Source organism: Dama dama, chromosome 14 (assembly GCF_033118175.1).
Source record: "Dama dama isolate Ldn47 chromosome 14, ASM3311817v1, whole genome shotgun sequence".
Lineage (NCBI taxonomy): Eukaryota > Metazoa > Chordata > Mammalia > Artiodactyla > Cervidae > Dama > Dama dama.
The window spans coordinates 45,724,193-45,741,120 of NC_083694.1; positions in this window are offsets into that span (position 1 = coordinate 45,724,193).

Sequence of the window (16,928 nt, forward strand, 5' to 3'; positions counted from 1 at the left end):
TTCTTTCATAGAGAGTAAGAGCTTTCAGGGAATAGCATTTGGGTGGAGAGAGAGAATTCCTGGAAGTGATCCATTGTTGTTGTTGTTAAGGTTCTCAGTCATATGCAACTCTTTGTGACCCTGTGGGTTGCAGCATGCCAGGCTTCCCTGTCCTTCACTATCTCCTGGAGTCTGCTCAAACTCTTGGTCATTGAGTCAATGATGCCATGAGCCATGGCAAAGCCCTAACACAGGGTGAACCAAGGAGCCTGCGGGGCTTAGCTCTCAGAGGCATCTGCACTTAAGGTAAGGTTCACTCTACGTGTCAACATGCTTGGGCCATGGTGCCCAGGAACATGGTCAAGTATTATTTTATGTGGGAATGTTTTGGGATGGGGTAACACTTATTTTTCTTTTCTAAAAATGAGTGAGTGATAGTCCCTCTATCACTCACTGTGTCCAACTGTGTCCACTGTATCCAACACAACTACCTGTGTCCAAATCTTTGAGACCCAGTGGACTGTAGCCTGCCAGGCTCCTCTGTCCTTGGAATTCTCCAGGCAAGAATAGTGGAGTGTGTTGCCATTTCCTCCTCCAGGGGATCTTCCCGACCCAGGGATCAAACACAGGTCTCCCACATTGCAGGCAGATTCTTTACCATCTGAGCCACCAAGGAATCCTACTATTAAGAGACTTTTTTAAGTACAAAGACAGATCAGCTTACAAAGTATCAGCAGATACATGCTTGCCTTTATCTTAATGTCTATAGACAATGCATCAGAATTTATAATGAATCCATCATTCTATTTATTTATTGGCTGCACTGGGTTTTCTGTAGTTGCACAGAACAGGGTTTACTCTATAGCTGTGGTGCTCAGGTTTCTCATTGTGGTGGTTTCTCTTGTCACAGAGCAGGGGCTCTAGAGCACAGGTCCAATAGTAGTGGTGCACAGGCTTAGTCACTCTATGGCATGTGGAATCTTCCTGGACCAGGGATTGAACCTGTGTCTCCTGCACTGGCAGGCAGATTCTTTACCACTGAGTTACAAGGGAAGCCCAGATAAGAATAACATTTAAATCGACAGACTTGAGTAAAGCAGATGATCCTCTATAATCTGGGCCTCATGCAATTAGTTGAAGACCTTAACAGAACAAAAGGCTGACTTTCCTCCAAGCAAGAGGGAATTCTGCAGCAAACTTGTCCTCAGACTTTGTGACTTTAACTCCTCCAGGTTCACCAGCAGGCAGTGCTGGACTTGAACTCCAACTCCTTCTTGAGTCCCTAGCCTGTCAAGCTACCCAAGAGCTCCACAATCAGGCACCCCAATTCCTTTCCATCTTTTTCTCTTTATATACACCTCCCCTGGAGAAGGAAATGGCAACCCACTCCAGTATTCTTACCTGCGAAACTCCATGGACAGAGTCTGGCAGGCAACAGTCCACATGGTGGCAAAAGGCTGAACATGACTGAGCAACTAAACAACAACAAATACGCTTCCTGTGGGTTCTGCTTCACTGGAGAATCCTGACTAATACAAGTCCCAAGAAGCAGATCTGAAAAATGTGTGTTGGGGAAGATGGTTCAAGAAAACAAAACTGGAGTATCTTATGCTGTGCTACATCACTCAGTCATGTCCAACTCTTTGTGTCTCCATGGACTATAGCCCACCAGGCTCCTCTGTTCATAAGATTCTCCAGGCAAGACTACTGGAGTGGGTTTCTGTGCCCTCCTCCAGGGGATCTTCCAGACCCAGGGATTGAGTCTGTGTCTCTTGCAGTGGCAGGCAGATTCTTTACTGTCTGAGCCAGTTGGGAAGCCCATGTCTTCAGTATTAGAGAATAATCTAGTGGGCCTGGAACCATTTCTGGGTTAACTATACTGGGCTCAGAAGAATACATGCCTTGTAGGTAACGCTCAATAAATAAGTGCTTAAGTGGATTAACCATTTGAACCTTGAAATCTCTAAGGGCCTCATCACCATCATGATCAAAAAAGTTAGGATAGCGCTTTCACTGTCAGAGACTGGGTTTGATCCCTGGTTGGGGAGCTAAGATCTCCCAAGCTGCACAGTGCCACCAAAAATAAATAACTAGGTAAACAGATAAAAGGGCTTCCTTGGTAGCTCAGTTGGTAAAGAATCCACCTGCAATGCAGGAGACCCTGGTTCAATTTCTGAGTCGGGAAGAGCCTCTGGAAAAGGGATAGGCTACCCACTCCAGTATTCTTGGGCTTCCCTTGTGGCTCAGCTGGTAAAGAATCTGCCCACAATGCAGGAGACCTGGGTTCAATCCCTGGGTTGGAAAGATCCTCTGGAGAAGGGAAAGGCTACCCACTCCAGTACAAATAAACAAATAAATAAAAATCTGAAAGCTGATTTTCACTAACAAGAGAAGGAAACAAACTCAGTTTTTCCAGGAAGTGGTTGGCATTTGTCATTTTTTGGCTGCCTGGCCACTTAAACCCTTTCCCATGTGCGGAGAATCCTCCACCTTTCTGGGTCTTGGTGGGCAGAAGAGTTACTTCCCATTAGAAAACCTGAACATGCCAGGTATTCATGTCACCTGGGCTCCATCATCAGATGCACTCACCTGACCAAACCTGGGAGCCAGTGATGCCCAGAGAGGATGGTATGAGGATGGTGTGATGGGATGAATGTAGGAAACCTGAGTTCCTGGAACAGGTCTAGTAATATTCATGAGACAAACAGTGGCATGACTGTTTGGCAGCAGTGTCCTCCCTGGAGATAAGACCTGGAACGGAGACATTTGGGAGACGTCTGATGAACCATGGGAGCCTGAGTCACTGCACCACACTGACTCTCCTTGCCAGCTGAAGAAGCTCTACCTCCCTCTCTGACAGAGTGGTCCCCACTTGCCTGAAGATGCCCTAACGACCCTGCCTGAGGACTACAGTGAGCAGAAGCCATGCCTACATGGACCTTTCTTTCCTCCAGACTTAGCGGGACCAATGATAAACTGAAACACCAAAGAACTTTCAGGATTTGGTTCATTTATATCAGAAAAAAAACTATGTCGCAACTCTAACCTTGACTAATAAAACCAACATTCACAAAAAAGACATAAAGCATAAGACTAATTTTGTGTCAGGTTGAAGGCATGTAGACATTCAATATATTGTTTGGTGATCTTTAGTATAGTGTTTGGTGATTTTCTTTTTTTCTTTTTTTATGCTTAGTGATTTTAAAACATGGTAAATATCTAAAGAACAGTAAGAAATTGATAGCCAGAAAATTAATGATAGGAATTATGTCTGGAAGGAAGGGAAGGAGACCCTAGATTTCATAGTGGTGGTCCAAGCAGGGAAGCACATAACATTGACCAGGCTAGATTTTTCCTAATATAGGTGCATATGTCAGAGATTCATATAGCAATATGGTAAGTCAAACCTCTGAAAATTGTTCTATTTGCTGAGTTGATTGAACAAAACCTGGACCCAGCGTTTCACCAGCGGCTCACGCTAAATGAAATTGGGATGCCAGCCTTCTTTTGTTTACCATAGAGGAAGGATTCCATGAGGAGGAAAATTAAAACACTGGAGCAGATTTATTACCTGCTCTCCAGTTCCTTAATTATGTCCTACCAGAAGGCTCAGAGCACTCCCTTCACCAATGCATTAATAAATGCTTTGAAGATGGAAGGACCTGAAACTTTAAAAAGAACTGTAGTGGCAGTTGTCTCTAGGCTGGCAATGCAGAGATGCTGCCGTTGAATTGGGCTTCCTGACTTAAACAGGAATTCCAGGAGCCTGGCAGGCAAAGGGCATGGTGACACTTCACCATCCAGGCAAAGTGAATGTGGCTACTTTCTAAGACCCAAAACAGTGTAACTGGAAGGGTCTGCTGTTCATAAATCATTAGAAGTAGCTCATGCACGTTGAGTCCTGCAGAAATGGAACAGAGCACTTAAGATACTATTTGATTTGAATAAGCCAGATGAACAAAGCCTAAATAGAGCCATAATGACATAGAGTCTCGGCCCCTCACCTGAGGCCCTGACTGGAGTCAGTTCACAAGCCTAGGACATTTTGAATGATCAGTTGGCTACACACCCTTGAGGAGGGACCTGGGAATAATCTTACAAAAAAGAATTATGAACTTTTCTCCTAATCCTCTGCAAGAAAGACCAGCAGCTTTTTGACTATTCAGCTATTCACTAGAAAAAAGGAAAGGCCCAGACCTTCAGGGATTGTCAGAAATGGGCCATACTAAGTTGCTTCAGTCATGTCCAGCTCTTTGCAAGCCCATGGATTATAGCCTGCCAGGCTGCTCTGTCCATGGGAATCTCCAGCCAAGAATATTGGAGTGGGTAGTCATTCCCTTCTCCAGGGGATCTTCCCAACCCAGGGATTGAACCCAGGTTTCCTGCATCACAGCCAGATTCTTTACTATCTGAGCCACCAGGAAAGCCCAGAAATGGGCCAATCTCATCCTAATTGTGGGTGGAAAATTAAGAGGATCAAGTTATACACAGAGAATGACTCTAATCCCCCTTCTGTATGTCCAAGGGAACCCTAAACCAATCCAGTTTCTAAGCATATACTTGCAAGAAACACATCAGTAAGAGGAGAAATTCCAAAATTGCATATTGACCCATGAAGGAAGAGCTATAGTTGTAGGACTGTGTGGTAGCAAATAACAGTTTATGAGGACTTTCTGTGATCTTAAAGCCAATAGGTAACAAACAAACAAAAATGATATGATATTAGCTCAAAGATGAATCTTGACCATGAAATGAGGAAGGGGAAGTAGGTTGTTGATAAACATTGCAAGATGGAGGGGTAGGGAATTCTGGGGGTCAGTGGGAGCCTCCTAGGACTGCCAAGTCCAGTGTTGACATCTAATGAAACCTTAGAGCTACTGTTTGCAGGCAGCCCCACCAAGGGCTCAGAGGCCTCAGGAATGAAGGGTTTAAGTAAGGAAGATGTACATATATATAATGGAATATTACTCAGCCATAAAAAGGACCAAAATTGGGTCTTTTATAGAGACATGGATGGACCTAGAGACTGTCATATAGAGTGAAGTAAGTCAGAAAGAAAAAACAAATATCATATATTAATGCTTATATGTAGAATCTGGAAAAATGGTACAGATGAGCCAATTTGCAAAGCAGAAATAGAGACACAGATGTAGATAACAAACATATGAACTCCAAAGGGGAAGGAGAGTGGGATGAGTTGGCAAATTGGGATTGACATGTATAAACTATTGACACTATTGATGAAACAGATAACTAATGAGAAGCTAGTGCATAGCACAGGGAACTCTGCGTAATGCTCTGTGGGGATCTGAATGGGAAAGAGATCAAAAAAAGGGGATATATCTATATGTCCAGCTGATCCATTTTGTTAAACAATAGAAACTAGTAGCATTGTAAAGCAAATATACTCCAAGAAAAATTATTTTAAAAAGAATGTAACCAGCCAAAGTGTTGGCTGAAGGCAAAGGGGATGAACAGTGGGGGAGAGGAGTCATAATTAGAAGTCATTATCTCTTCATCAATTACAGACAGGAGGACTGTAGCTTATTTCTGTGTTTTCTTGCTTTCTGAGTCATGTATATATTTTTGTTTTTGTTTTGTTTTGTTTTTTTTATGAATTTTCTCTTTCTTTTCTTTCCGTTGATTCCACCATTATCTATATGGTATGTTATTGGTGGGCTTCCCTGGTGGATTAGTGGTAAAGAATCTGCCTTCCAGTGCAGGAGACGTGGGTTTGATCCCTGGGTCAGAAAGATCCCTTAGAGAAGGAAATGGCAACCCACCCCAGTATTCTTGCCTGGAGAATTCCATGGACAGAGGAGCCTGGCAGGCTATAGTCCATGGGATCACAGAAGAATCAGATATGATTTTAGTGACTAAACAACGGCAACAAACAATTTCCATGGTTGTTGGTTGTTTCTGTGGTTTGGACCATGAGTTACAGAACATCAAGATTAGATCATGATTGCACATGGAGGTAGACACAATGATGAATAGAAACTGAAGTCAAGCTTTTATTTTCAATTACAAGGAATACATTTGCAGTGATGTCAGAGGAATAAATGTTAGATAGGAGCACTGCTTTAGAAATCTAAGAATGGGATGAGAGTACATGTTGATGCTGAGAAGCCAGGTGGGCAGGCTGCACAAGTTGTTGTCATTTGATTTTCTGTTACCAAGCTTTTTATCTTCCTTTCTACTTGTAGCAATTTTTCCTTAGGGATCTTGGAGATAGAGACACCTTTTACATAGAAGTAGAGAAAGGCAAATATTCACAATTTTGGCCATCCTGGGGCACCACTTCGTGACCTAGAGGCCACCAACCAGAGGTATTCGGTCAGACTTGAGTCAAGATCTGCTGATGTAGGGAAGGGGGTGTTGCTGAACCAAACTCGGGTCCACTTGCCCAAGCACAGTAAAGCCAATCTGTTGACATGAGGTGGTGAAAAAAGTGCAGCATTTATTGCAGGCTCCAAGCAAGGAATCTAGGCAGCTAGTATCTAAAAGTCCCAAACTTCCTGAAAGTTTTCAGGGAAAGATTTTTTATGGTTTAATTAATTAATTAATTAATTTTATGAAAGGATTATTGCTTTACAGAATTTTGTTGTTTCCTGTCAAACCTCAACATGAATCAGCCATAGGCATACACATATCTCCTTCCCTTTGAACCTCCTTCCCATCTCCCTCCCCATCCCACCCCTCTAGGTTGACACAGAGCCCCTGTTTGAGTTTCCTGAGCCATACAGCAAATTCCCATTGGCTATCTATTTTACATATGGTAATATAAGTTTCTATGTTCCCTTTACATACATCTCACCCTCTCCTCCCCTCTAAAGGCAGGATGAGGGAGGGGAACTGTGAGGTATATGATCAGTTTGTAAACATTCTTCTGATTGGTTGGTGGTGAGGTAATCGGGAGTCTACATCATCAACCTTCTGGGGTCTATATGATTGTGGGCAGCATATAGTTAACTTCTTCCACCTGGTGGGGATTTCAGCATCTGCAAAACAGCTAGAAGAAGATTGCTCAGAATATTATCTCCACAGCCCTTAGAGTGGAACTAAAGGCCCTTGACATTTCTTTAAACAGATTTATTTATTTGTTTTATTTTTTGGCTGCAGTGGGTCTTCACTGCTGCTTCATTGTTTTCTCTTGCTTAGGGGCACAAGCTCTAGGCTTGTGGGTTCAGTAGTTGCAGCTCCTGGGCCCTAGGGTATGTGGGATCTTCCCAGACCAGGGATCAAACTGGTGTCCCTTGCATTACAATTCAGATTCTTAATCACTGGATTACCAGAGAAGCCCCCTCCTTGAATGGCTGAACTATTATTATTTTACCTAGCTTGACTGTTTTCCTTTTTGCATTTTGTCACTTCTCTGATTAAATACTCTTTGGAATTCAGGGAAGGCCTAGGAGGCTGCTGTTATTCTATAGAGGGGCAGGTGGAGGACACTGGGGGGAGGTGGTCTGTTCCCAGAAGGCCCCATAGGGTCCTGCTCAGTTACAGGGGTACAGATGTCTATGGGAGGAAAACATTCCTAGGGTAACAGCACTGCAGGCTTGTGGCTCCTGTGTCCAAGATCTAACCCTAGTGGACACTTGGCAGTGCAGTCTTTGAGAGCTAAGAGCCAGTGCCCACACAGTAAATATCTCCCGGGTTGTTCTGCAGCATGAACATGTGTGCTATCCTTGGCTCTCAAGCCTTGAGTTTATCTCTCCAATCTCAACAATTCCATGAGCTGCTCCACCTCTATTGAATAAACTCCTTTTCTATTTAAACAGTGATGATGCTGTTTTCTGTTGCTTGCACCTAAGAGTCTGGGCTAATTCCAGAAGTGAGAAGCAGGTGAAATCCCTTTCTGGAAATGGAAATTTCCATTCCTTAATGACATAACTGTAGGCCGAAGACATCTGTCCCATTAATAATAAAATTAGCATTGAGGACCTTGAGGTCACTATGAATTTTTTTTTCTGGTCAAAATTTAATATTTCTTTCTGGGAATTAAGCACAGACTCAGAGGTGATATTCAAATTGTTTTTGTTTTTTTTCCCCAATAATTTTTTTTTTTTACAATAAATACTTGCCAGTATATAGAATTAGATGGTGGAATGAATGGTGAAAACCTTAAAGCACTATGTGTGTTTGAGAATTTACTAAGACTGCCTCTTTCCAGGTAGGGTAGGCTCATTGGCATGGTCTCTTACCCCAGTTAGAGAAGGAAATGGCAACCCACTCCAGTATCCTTGCCTGGAAAATCCCATGGACAGAGGAGCCTGGCAGACTGCAATCCATGGTCGCAAAGAGTTGGGCACAACTGAGCAACTAACACTCGGGTGTGTGTTTGCTCAATCTCCACTGTCGTTGCCACGTACCCCAGTGATATAGCTGATCATCCCACACTCAAACCCATCAATTGTCTGGGAGCGTGATATTGGATATCTAGGTCACTACATTCAGTATGAAAGGCATTGTTCCTTCCCAGGAAACCCCATCATAACGTAAACCTAAAGAGGTTAACAACAGCCCACTAGCAGAAATCAATGGATAAATTCATCAGATAGAATCCATAGATGGAGCACAGAGAAAGCTGGAGAGCAGTGTGGGGTTTTGTTTGTTGTGTGATTAATTCCCTGATTATTTGAAAAAAAGATACACACTGAGTTTTGAGTCTTTAAGCCAGAATTTCCCAGACTGATATTCACAGAATACTGTATCAGGGAAATATTAATAATTACTCCAAGGATAAAGGCTTTGTGATCAAACATATTCAAATATCTCCTCTGGAGAAACAAAATAATGCTCAAATTGCACCTGCTTCTCTAGTTCTATCTTGTTCACAGAGAATCAGCTCAAAGAATCATCTATGCTCTGTTTCTTTTTTAATCTCTTATGGTTAATTTTATGCATCAACTTAGCTTGGCCATGGCCCACAGATATTTGGTCAAACACTATTCTAGATGTTTCTGTAAGGGTGTTTTTGGATTAAGATCCAAAACAGCAGACTCTGAGTAAAGCAGATTACCCTCCGTAGTGTAGGTGGGCCTCATTGATTCAGTTGAAGGCCTTAAGCAAAAGACTGCGGTTCCCTCAAGGGAGAGGAAACTCTGTCTCCAAATGGCCTTGACCTTGAGCTGCCACATCAGCTTTTCCTGGTCTCCAGTTGGCTGGCCTGCCTTGGAAATTTTAGACTTGTCAGCCCCCACCATTGTACAAGTCAATCCCTTAAAAATAAATCCATCTCTCTCTCCCATACACACAGACACGAACACACTTACACATCCTAGTGATTCTATGTCACTGGAGAACCCTGACTAATACAATTTGTAACACATTTTCTTTAACTCTTTGCCTTGGGCATCCATCCATACTATTCTATGGAACCTGTTCTTGTTAGGCTCACCAGTGACCACCACATTGCCAAAACCAAAGGAGGTTTTTATGCTTTTATCTTACTTGAACGTTCAGCAGTTTTTGGCTCATTTGACACTACCTCCTTCTTTTATTTATTTACTTATTTGGGCTTCCCAGATGACTCAGTAGTAAAGAATCCACCTGCCAAGTAGAGATGCGGGTTCAAACCCTGAGTCAGGCAAATTTCCTGGAGAAGGAAATGGCAACCCACTCCAGTATTCCTGCCTAGGAAATCCTGTAGATAGAGGAGCCTGGAAGGCTACCGTCCATGGGGTTGCAGAGAGTCAGACACAGCTTAGTGCCTAAGCAGCAACAATAACTATTTATTTATTTGTTTTGACTGCATTGAGTCTTAGTTGCAGCAGAATGCAGAGTCTTCCTTGCATTATCTGGGACCTTTTGTTGTGCTGTTGGGGCTCCAGAGCCTGCGGGCTTCTCTAGTTGTGGCATGTAGGCTTAGCTCCCCAACTGCATGTGGTATCTCAGTTCCCCAACAAGGAATCAGACCCGTGTCCCCTGGATTGCAAGCCAGATTCTTAACCATTGAACCACCCGGAAAGTCCCAATGCCCTCTCCCTCTTGAAATCAGTCTCTTCATGATTTTTTGACACTGCTAGATTTTGTTCTGTTTAGTGGGAAGTTCTTAGCCTCTTTCTCAGCTCCTTACTCTTTGATTGACCTAAAATTTTTGGAGGGTTCCAGAAATTGCTACACATTCTTCCTCTTGAGGCCATCTTTGTCAAGATTGATGATGACTCTTTCTTCATTGGTAGTTCTTTCTTCCTAGTTTCCAACACAGCATGTACTATTTGGCTTTTATCCTGTCTCAGCCTTGGTTCCTTCTCATCTCATCTTCTCCACAGCTTCTTAAAGTTGTGCCAAAGAGCTCAGATCTTTGTTCTCCTCTCTTGACACGTACATTCATTCCCTAGGTGATCGATCAATTCTGTGGTTTAAAATAGCATCAGTGTATGTGCCAATGACTCTGTAGTTACATCTTCAGGAAGAATATCTCCAGAAGTTCAAGTTTATTATCCACTGCCTGCTCAATAACTGTATTTGCTCATTCAGCCTGAATCCTTCCCTTAAACTCCAGATTGATGTATCTGAGTGCTCAATCAACATCTCTACATGGATATCTAATATCTCAAATCCAACAGGTCAAAACTTAATTCTTCACCTCTCTCCAGCTTCCTCCAGAGGATGTAAGTTCCATTCTTCAGTTTCTCCACCATAGACCTTGAGGAAGACTCTCTTCCTCTCACACCCTCAATCTCTCAGGCCATCTTATTGACTTCTCTTCAAAACGCATCCAGATGTTTCCCATCTGTATATGACAGATGAGTTTGTTTCAGATGATCACAAATTTTGTATGAAAATTTCTTGTGTGTGTAGAAAATTCAGGAAAATTATCTTTAAGTAAAACAGCTGTTTGAAGGCAAATGAGTGCCACCACAGTAGCAGGGATGTGTAAAACCACAATCCCTTAGAGAAGGCCAGTAAGGGCAGGAGAGCCAAGAATTTGGTCTGACTTTTTCACTTGAAACATCAGCTGATTTGATGAAAGGAGGCTGAGCACCTAAGGAGCTGAGAAGAGCTTTTCTGAGTCCCATAGGGCTGGGCGGGTGAGGAATGCTCAAGCTATCAGAGATAATGTGTTCTAGTAAACATGCAGACATCAAGGTAAGAACCAGGAAAGGCTGTAACCAAGAATGAGAAGAGACCAGAAACAGACTAGCTTCAGTTCAGTTCAGTTCAGTCGCTCAGTCGGGTCTGACTCTTTGTGACCCCATGAATTGCAGCATGCCAGGCCTCCCTGTCCATCACAAACCCCCAGAGTTTACTCAAACTCATGTCCGTTGAGTCGGTGATGACATCCAGCCATCTCATCCTCTGTCATCCCCTTCTCCTCCTGCCCCCAATCCCTCACAGCATCAGGGTCTTTTCCAATGAGTCAACTCTTCGCATGAGGTGGCCAAAGTATTGGAGTTTCAGCTTCAGCATCAGTCCTTCCAATAAATATTCAGGACTGATCTCCCTTAGGATGGACTGGTTGGATCTCCTTGCAGTCCAAGGGACTCTCAAGAGTCTTCTCCAACACCACAGTTCAAAAGTATCAATTTTTCGGCACTCAGCTTTCTTCACAGTCCAACTCTCACATCCATACATGACCACTGGAAAAACCATAGCCTTGACTAGACAGACCTTTGTTGGCAAAGACTAGCTTATCCCCCTCTAAAAAAGGAAAAAGAAAAAAAAAGGGAGAAAGAAGAAACGGCCCCAACAAAACCATAAACTTGAACTCCGAATAGCTTGCATATGACCTGGACTAGGTGATCTGCACGTACTCCAGAGAGAAGAGAGGTGAACAGAAGGACGCTGCTCTTCCTGTGACGGAATTTGCTGATTTATTAAGCAAAATTCTCAAGGCTGAAAACACTAGGGAGAAAAGGATGTTGAAGAAGATATGTCTATCTTTTGGCAACTTCACAGTGCTTGGGAGGTAAAACTGAAGGTCAGGACCTTCCAAACTTGAGAGGCCCTCTTAAACACATGTGGCTTCTGATATCCTATTGCTTTAAAAAATGCAAGAGTTGGGGAAAACCAAGAGAAAAACAGACAATGGAACAAACCCACAGTGATTCACAGATGTTGAGACTTCACATACAGGCCTTGAAGTAACTGTGATTAGTATGTTCAGGAAATTTAAGAAAAGATAAAAGAATTTGGGCAGAGAACTGGAAACCACGAAAATAAATCAAGACAGATGAGGGCGAGGTGGATTGGGAGTTTGGGATTAGCAGACAAACAGCTACAAATAGAATGGATAAACAACAAGGTCCTCCTATACAGCACAGAAAACTATATTCAATATCCTGGGATAAACCATAGCTATAGCTTTTCCAGTAATCACTTGTGGATGTGAGAGTTGGACCACAAATAGAAGGCTGAGCACTGAAGAATTGGTGCTTTCAAATTGCGGTGCTGGAGAAGACTCGAGAGTCCCTTGGACAGAGGGGAGATCAAACCAGTCAGTCCTAAAGGAAATCAACCTTGAATTTTCATTGGAAGGACTGGTGCTGAAGCTCCAATACTTTGGCCACCTTATATGAAGAGCTGACTCTTGGAAAAGACTCTGAAGCTGGGAAAGATTAAGGGTAAATGAGAAGATGGAGGGATAGGATGAGATGGTTAGATGGCATCACTGACTCAATGGACATGAATTTGAGCAATCTCTGGGAGGTAGTTAAGGGCAAGGAAGCCTGGCATGCTGCAGTCCATGGAGTCATAAAGAGTTGGACATGACTTAGTAACTGAACAATAACAATAAAGCATAATGGACAAGGATATGAAAAATAATATATATGTGTATAGCTGAATCACTTTTCTGCATAGTAGACATTAACACAACATTGTAAATCAACTATACCTCAAAAAAATAAATTAAAAAATAATAATGCTACATGAAAAGAACAAAAAAGAAAATATGGAAGAATGTTCTCCCCCCTCAGAGTTAAGAGTTATATGCAAATACAATGGTGTCACCATTAAAAAAGAAAAAATAAATCAAAAGGCAATTTGAGAACTGAAAAATAAACATCCATAAATCAAGCAGTTAGTCAAATGTAATGGTAAGTGGGAAAATGTTTACAGCGGTACTTTACAAACAAGAATATCCAAGTTAGCCTATTAAATGGAAAAAGATGTTCAAACTCACTAATCATCAAGGGAGTAAACATTATAGTTACAAGAAGTACCACGACAGACCCACCAGAACAGTGAAAATTAAAAAATCTGACTACACCACCCGGGGAGAAATTAAAACTCTCTAACCCTGATGATGGGAGAAAAAAATAGTACAGCCTCTTTGGAAAAGTATTCTATAAAATTCACTGAAAGTGAAAAGTGTTAGTCGCTCAGTCTTGTCTGACAATTTGAGACCCCATAGACTGTAGCCCACCAGGCTCCTCTGTTGATGGGATTCTCCAGGCAAGAGTATTGGAGTGGGTCACCATTCCCTTCTCCAGGGGCTCTTCCTGACCCAGGGATCAAACCCAGGTCTCTGACACTGCAGATAGATTCTTTACCATCTGAACTACCAGGGAAGCCCAGTATCTACTGAAGTTACTATTAATATGTGCATATGACCCAGATAATAGGCTAACTTGGATATTCTTGTTTGTAAAGTACCTCTTTAAACATTTTCCCACTTTCCATTACATCTAAGTGCTTAATTTATGGATGTTTATTTTTCAGTTCTAGAACTGTTTTTTGATTTATTTTTTAAATGGCGACACCACTGTATTTGCGTGATGCTTAGGAAGCATCACTAAGAACAAAGCTAGTGGAAATGATGAGATTCCAGTTGAGCTATTTCAAAGCCTAAAAGATGATGCTGTGAAAATGCTGCACTCAATATGGCAGCACATTTGGAAAACTCAGCAGTGGCTGCAGGACTGGAAAAGGTCAGTTTTCATTCCAATCCCAAAGAAAGGCAGTGCCAAACAATGTTCAAACTACCATACAATTGCACTCATCTCACACGATAGCAAAATAATGCTCAAAATTCTCCAAGCCAGGATTCAGCAATACGTGAACCATGAACCTCCAAATGTCCAAGCTGGATTTAGAATAGGCAGAGGAACAAGACATTAAATTGCCAACATCCATTGGGTCATCCAAAAAGCAAGGGAGTTCCAGAAAAACATCTACTTCTGCTTTATTGACTATACCAAAGCCTTTGACTATGTGGATTACAACAAACTGTGGAAAATTCTTAAAGAGATGGGACTACCAGATCACCTTACCTGCCTCCTGAGAAATCTGAATGCAGGTCAAGAAGCAACAGTTAGAACTAGACACGGAACAATAGACTGGTTCCAAATAGGGAAAGAAGTACGTCAAGGCTGTATATTGTCACCCTGCTTATTTAACTTATATGCAGAGTACATCATGCGAAATGCCAGGCTGGATGAAGCACAAGCTGGAGTCAAGATTGCTGGGAGAAATATCAATAATCTCAAATATGCAGATGACGCCACCCTTATGGCAGAAAGTGAAGAAGAATTAAAGAACTTCTTGATGAAAGTGAAAGAGGAGATGAAAAAGTTGGCTTAAAACTCATCATTCAGAAAACTAAGATCATGGCATCCGGTCCCATCACTTCATGGCAAATAGATGGTGAAATGAAGGAAACAGTGAGAGGCTTTATTTTTGGGGCTCCCAAATCACTGCGGATGGTGACTGCAGCCATGAAATTAAAAGACACTTGCTCCTTGGGAAAAAATCTATGACCAATCTAGACAGCATATTAAAAACCAGAGACATTACTTTGCCAACAAATGTCCCTATAGTCAAAGCTATGGTTTTTTCAATAGTCATGTATGAATGTGAGAGTTGGACTATAAAGAAAGCTGAGTGCAGAAGAATTGATGCTTTGGAACTGTGGTGTTGAAGACTCTTGTGAGTCCCTTGGACTGCAACAAGATCCAACCAGTCAATCCTAAAGGAAATCAGTCCTGACTATTCATTGGAAGGACTGATGCTGAAGCTGAAACTCCAATACTTTGGCCACCTGATGCAAAGAACTGACTCATTTGAAAAGATCCTGATGCTGGGGAAGATTGAAGGTGGGCGGAGAAGGGGACAACAGAGGATGAGATGGTTGGGTACCATCACTGACATGATGGACATGAGTTTGAGCAAGCTCTGGGAGTTGGTGATGGATAGGGAAGCCTGGCGTGCTGCAGTCCATGGGGTCACAAAAAGTTGGACACGACTGAGCGACTGAACTGAACTGAACTGATGACCCAGAAACTCCACTACTAAGTGTACACACAAAAATTCACACATAAAGTATTTTAATGGGCTTCCCTGGTGGCCTAAATGGTAATTTGTCTGCAGTGCATAAGACATGGGTTCAATCTCCGGATCAGAAAAATCCCCTGGAGAAAGGAGTGGATACCCACTCCAGTATTCTTGCCGGGAAAATCCCATAGACTGAGAAGTCTGATGGGCTAGAGTCCATGGAATCACAAAGAGTTATACATGACTCAGTGACTAACACACATACCACAGAATGTTTTAACAGCATTACTCATAAGAGCTAAAAAGGGGAATCTGCCCAAATGACCATCCAAGGTGGAAGGCACATGTGTCCTGGTGTAGTGGAACAATGCAGTTCTCTAAAGCAGTCAACAGGCAACACTTGCTTAACACGTGGGTGAACCTTTCCTGATATTGAATCAAAGGAGCTAACCAGAAGTGCCTCCATTAGTGTATGAGTCCATTGTACACATTCAAAAGCTCCTCTTTGACTTTAGAACTCTGGGTATGGCTTCCCCTTGGAAAGTGGGTGTTTTGAGGGGAGTGGTAAGGGGGACCCTCCAGACCCAGAGGTGGGGGTCGTTCCATGGACACGTTCTGTTTGTAATCACGCATCAAGTTGCTTTCTTGTCGCTTGTGATGTAGGAATTCTGTATGAATGAACATGTAAGTACACAACATTTATGGGTCTAGAGTACACCCACCTCCCATCGACCCCATCATTACTGTGTCAGCCCTGTCATCTCCAAGGCTTTCCGTGATAGCCTCTCTACTTCTCACCTTGCCTCCTGCTCTGTGTCGGTCATAGCAGTGAAGCCAGAGTGATCCTTCAAAACATAAATCTCAAAAAACAAACAAACAAACAAAAAAACCATAAATCTCATATGAATGGGGTCCTTCCTGCCTTTCTGACCCCATTTCCCATCTCTCCATCCTTCATCAACTTCATTCTTGTTTCAAGGCTTGGGCTTTGGCACTTTCTGTCCCCTCTATGTGGAGTGTCTTTTACCCTGACTGTCCCTGGCTTGCGTCTCTGTCACTGAACCCTCAACTTAATCTTCCTGGAGCCCTGCCTTGACCGCCGCCCCCCTCCATCACCTGAAGTAACCAACCATCCCTCTCAGCCGTTCGAATTCTACTTTTATCCTTCTTCCTTTCACATTTCTCCGAGATGAAGCTGACACTCTGTCTTGTTCCTGCATGATCCTGAATACCTTGAACAGTGTTTTGCATATATATGAACATAATAATTAGGTGTGAAATGAATAAAGCAAGTTTAGAAAATGCTGCCCACTATTTATCTCTCTTGGAGTGCCACAATTTGCATTACATGTTAATGTTGCTGAGGAGCCCTAGTGTAAAAAAAGAAATGTACGTAACTTCATACTTCCCAGCCTTTTTTGAACACAAGACACCATTTTTGCATTCCACCCTATTAACGCCCACGGTAGGAAATGCTACCTCTGGGTATTTGCAGCCTTTCTTCCTAAGAGCTTCCTCATGGCAAACACTGGGCTAAGCATTGTGCACACATTATCTCTGTCTCCATGACAACCTGAGAAGCTGGGCATCACTACACCAGTTTTTAATATAAGGAAACTGGGTAGGCCAGGAAGAAGTGGTTCCCCATTGATGTGGATAACACGTGATGAAGCTGGAAGAGGAACTCCACGTCTGCCTCAGTCTAAGCCCTGCTCTTGGTCTCTCAGCTG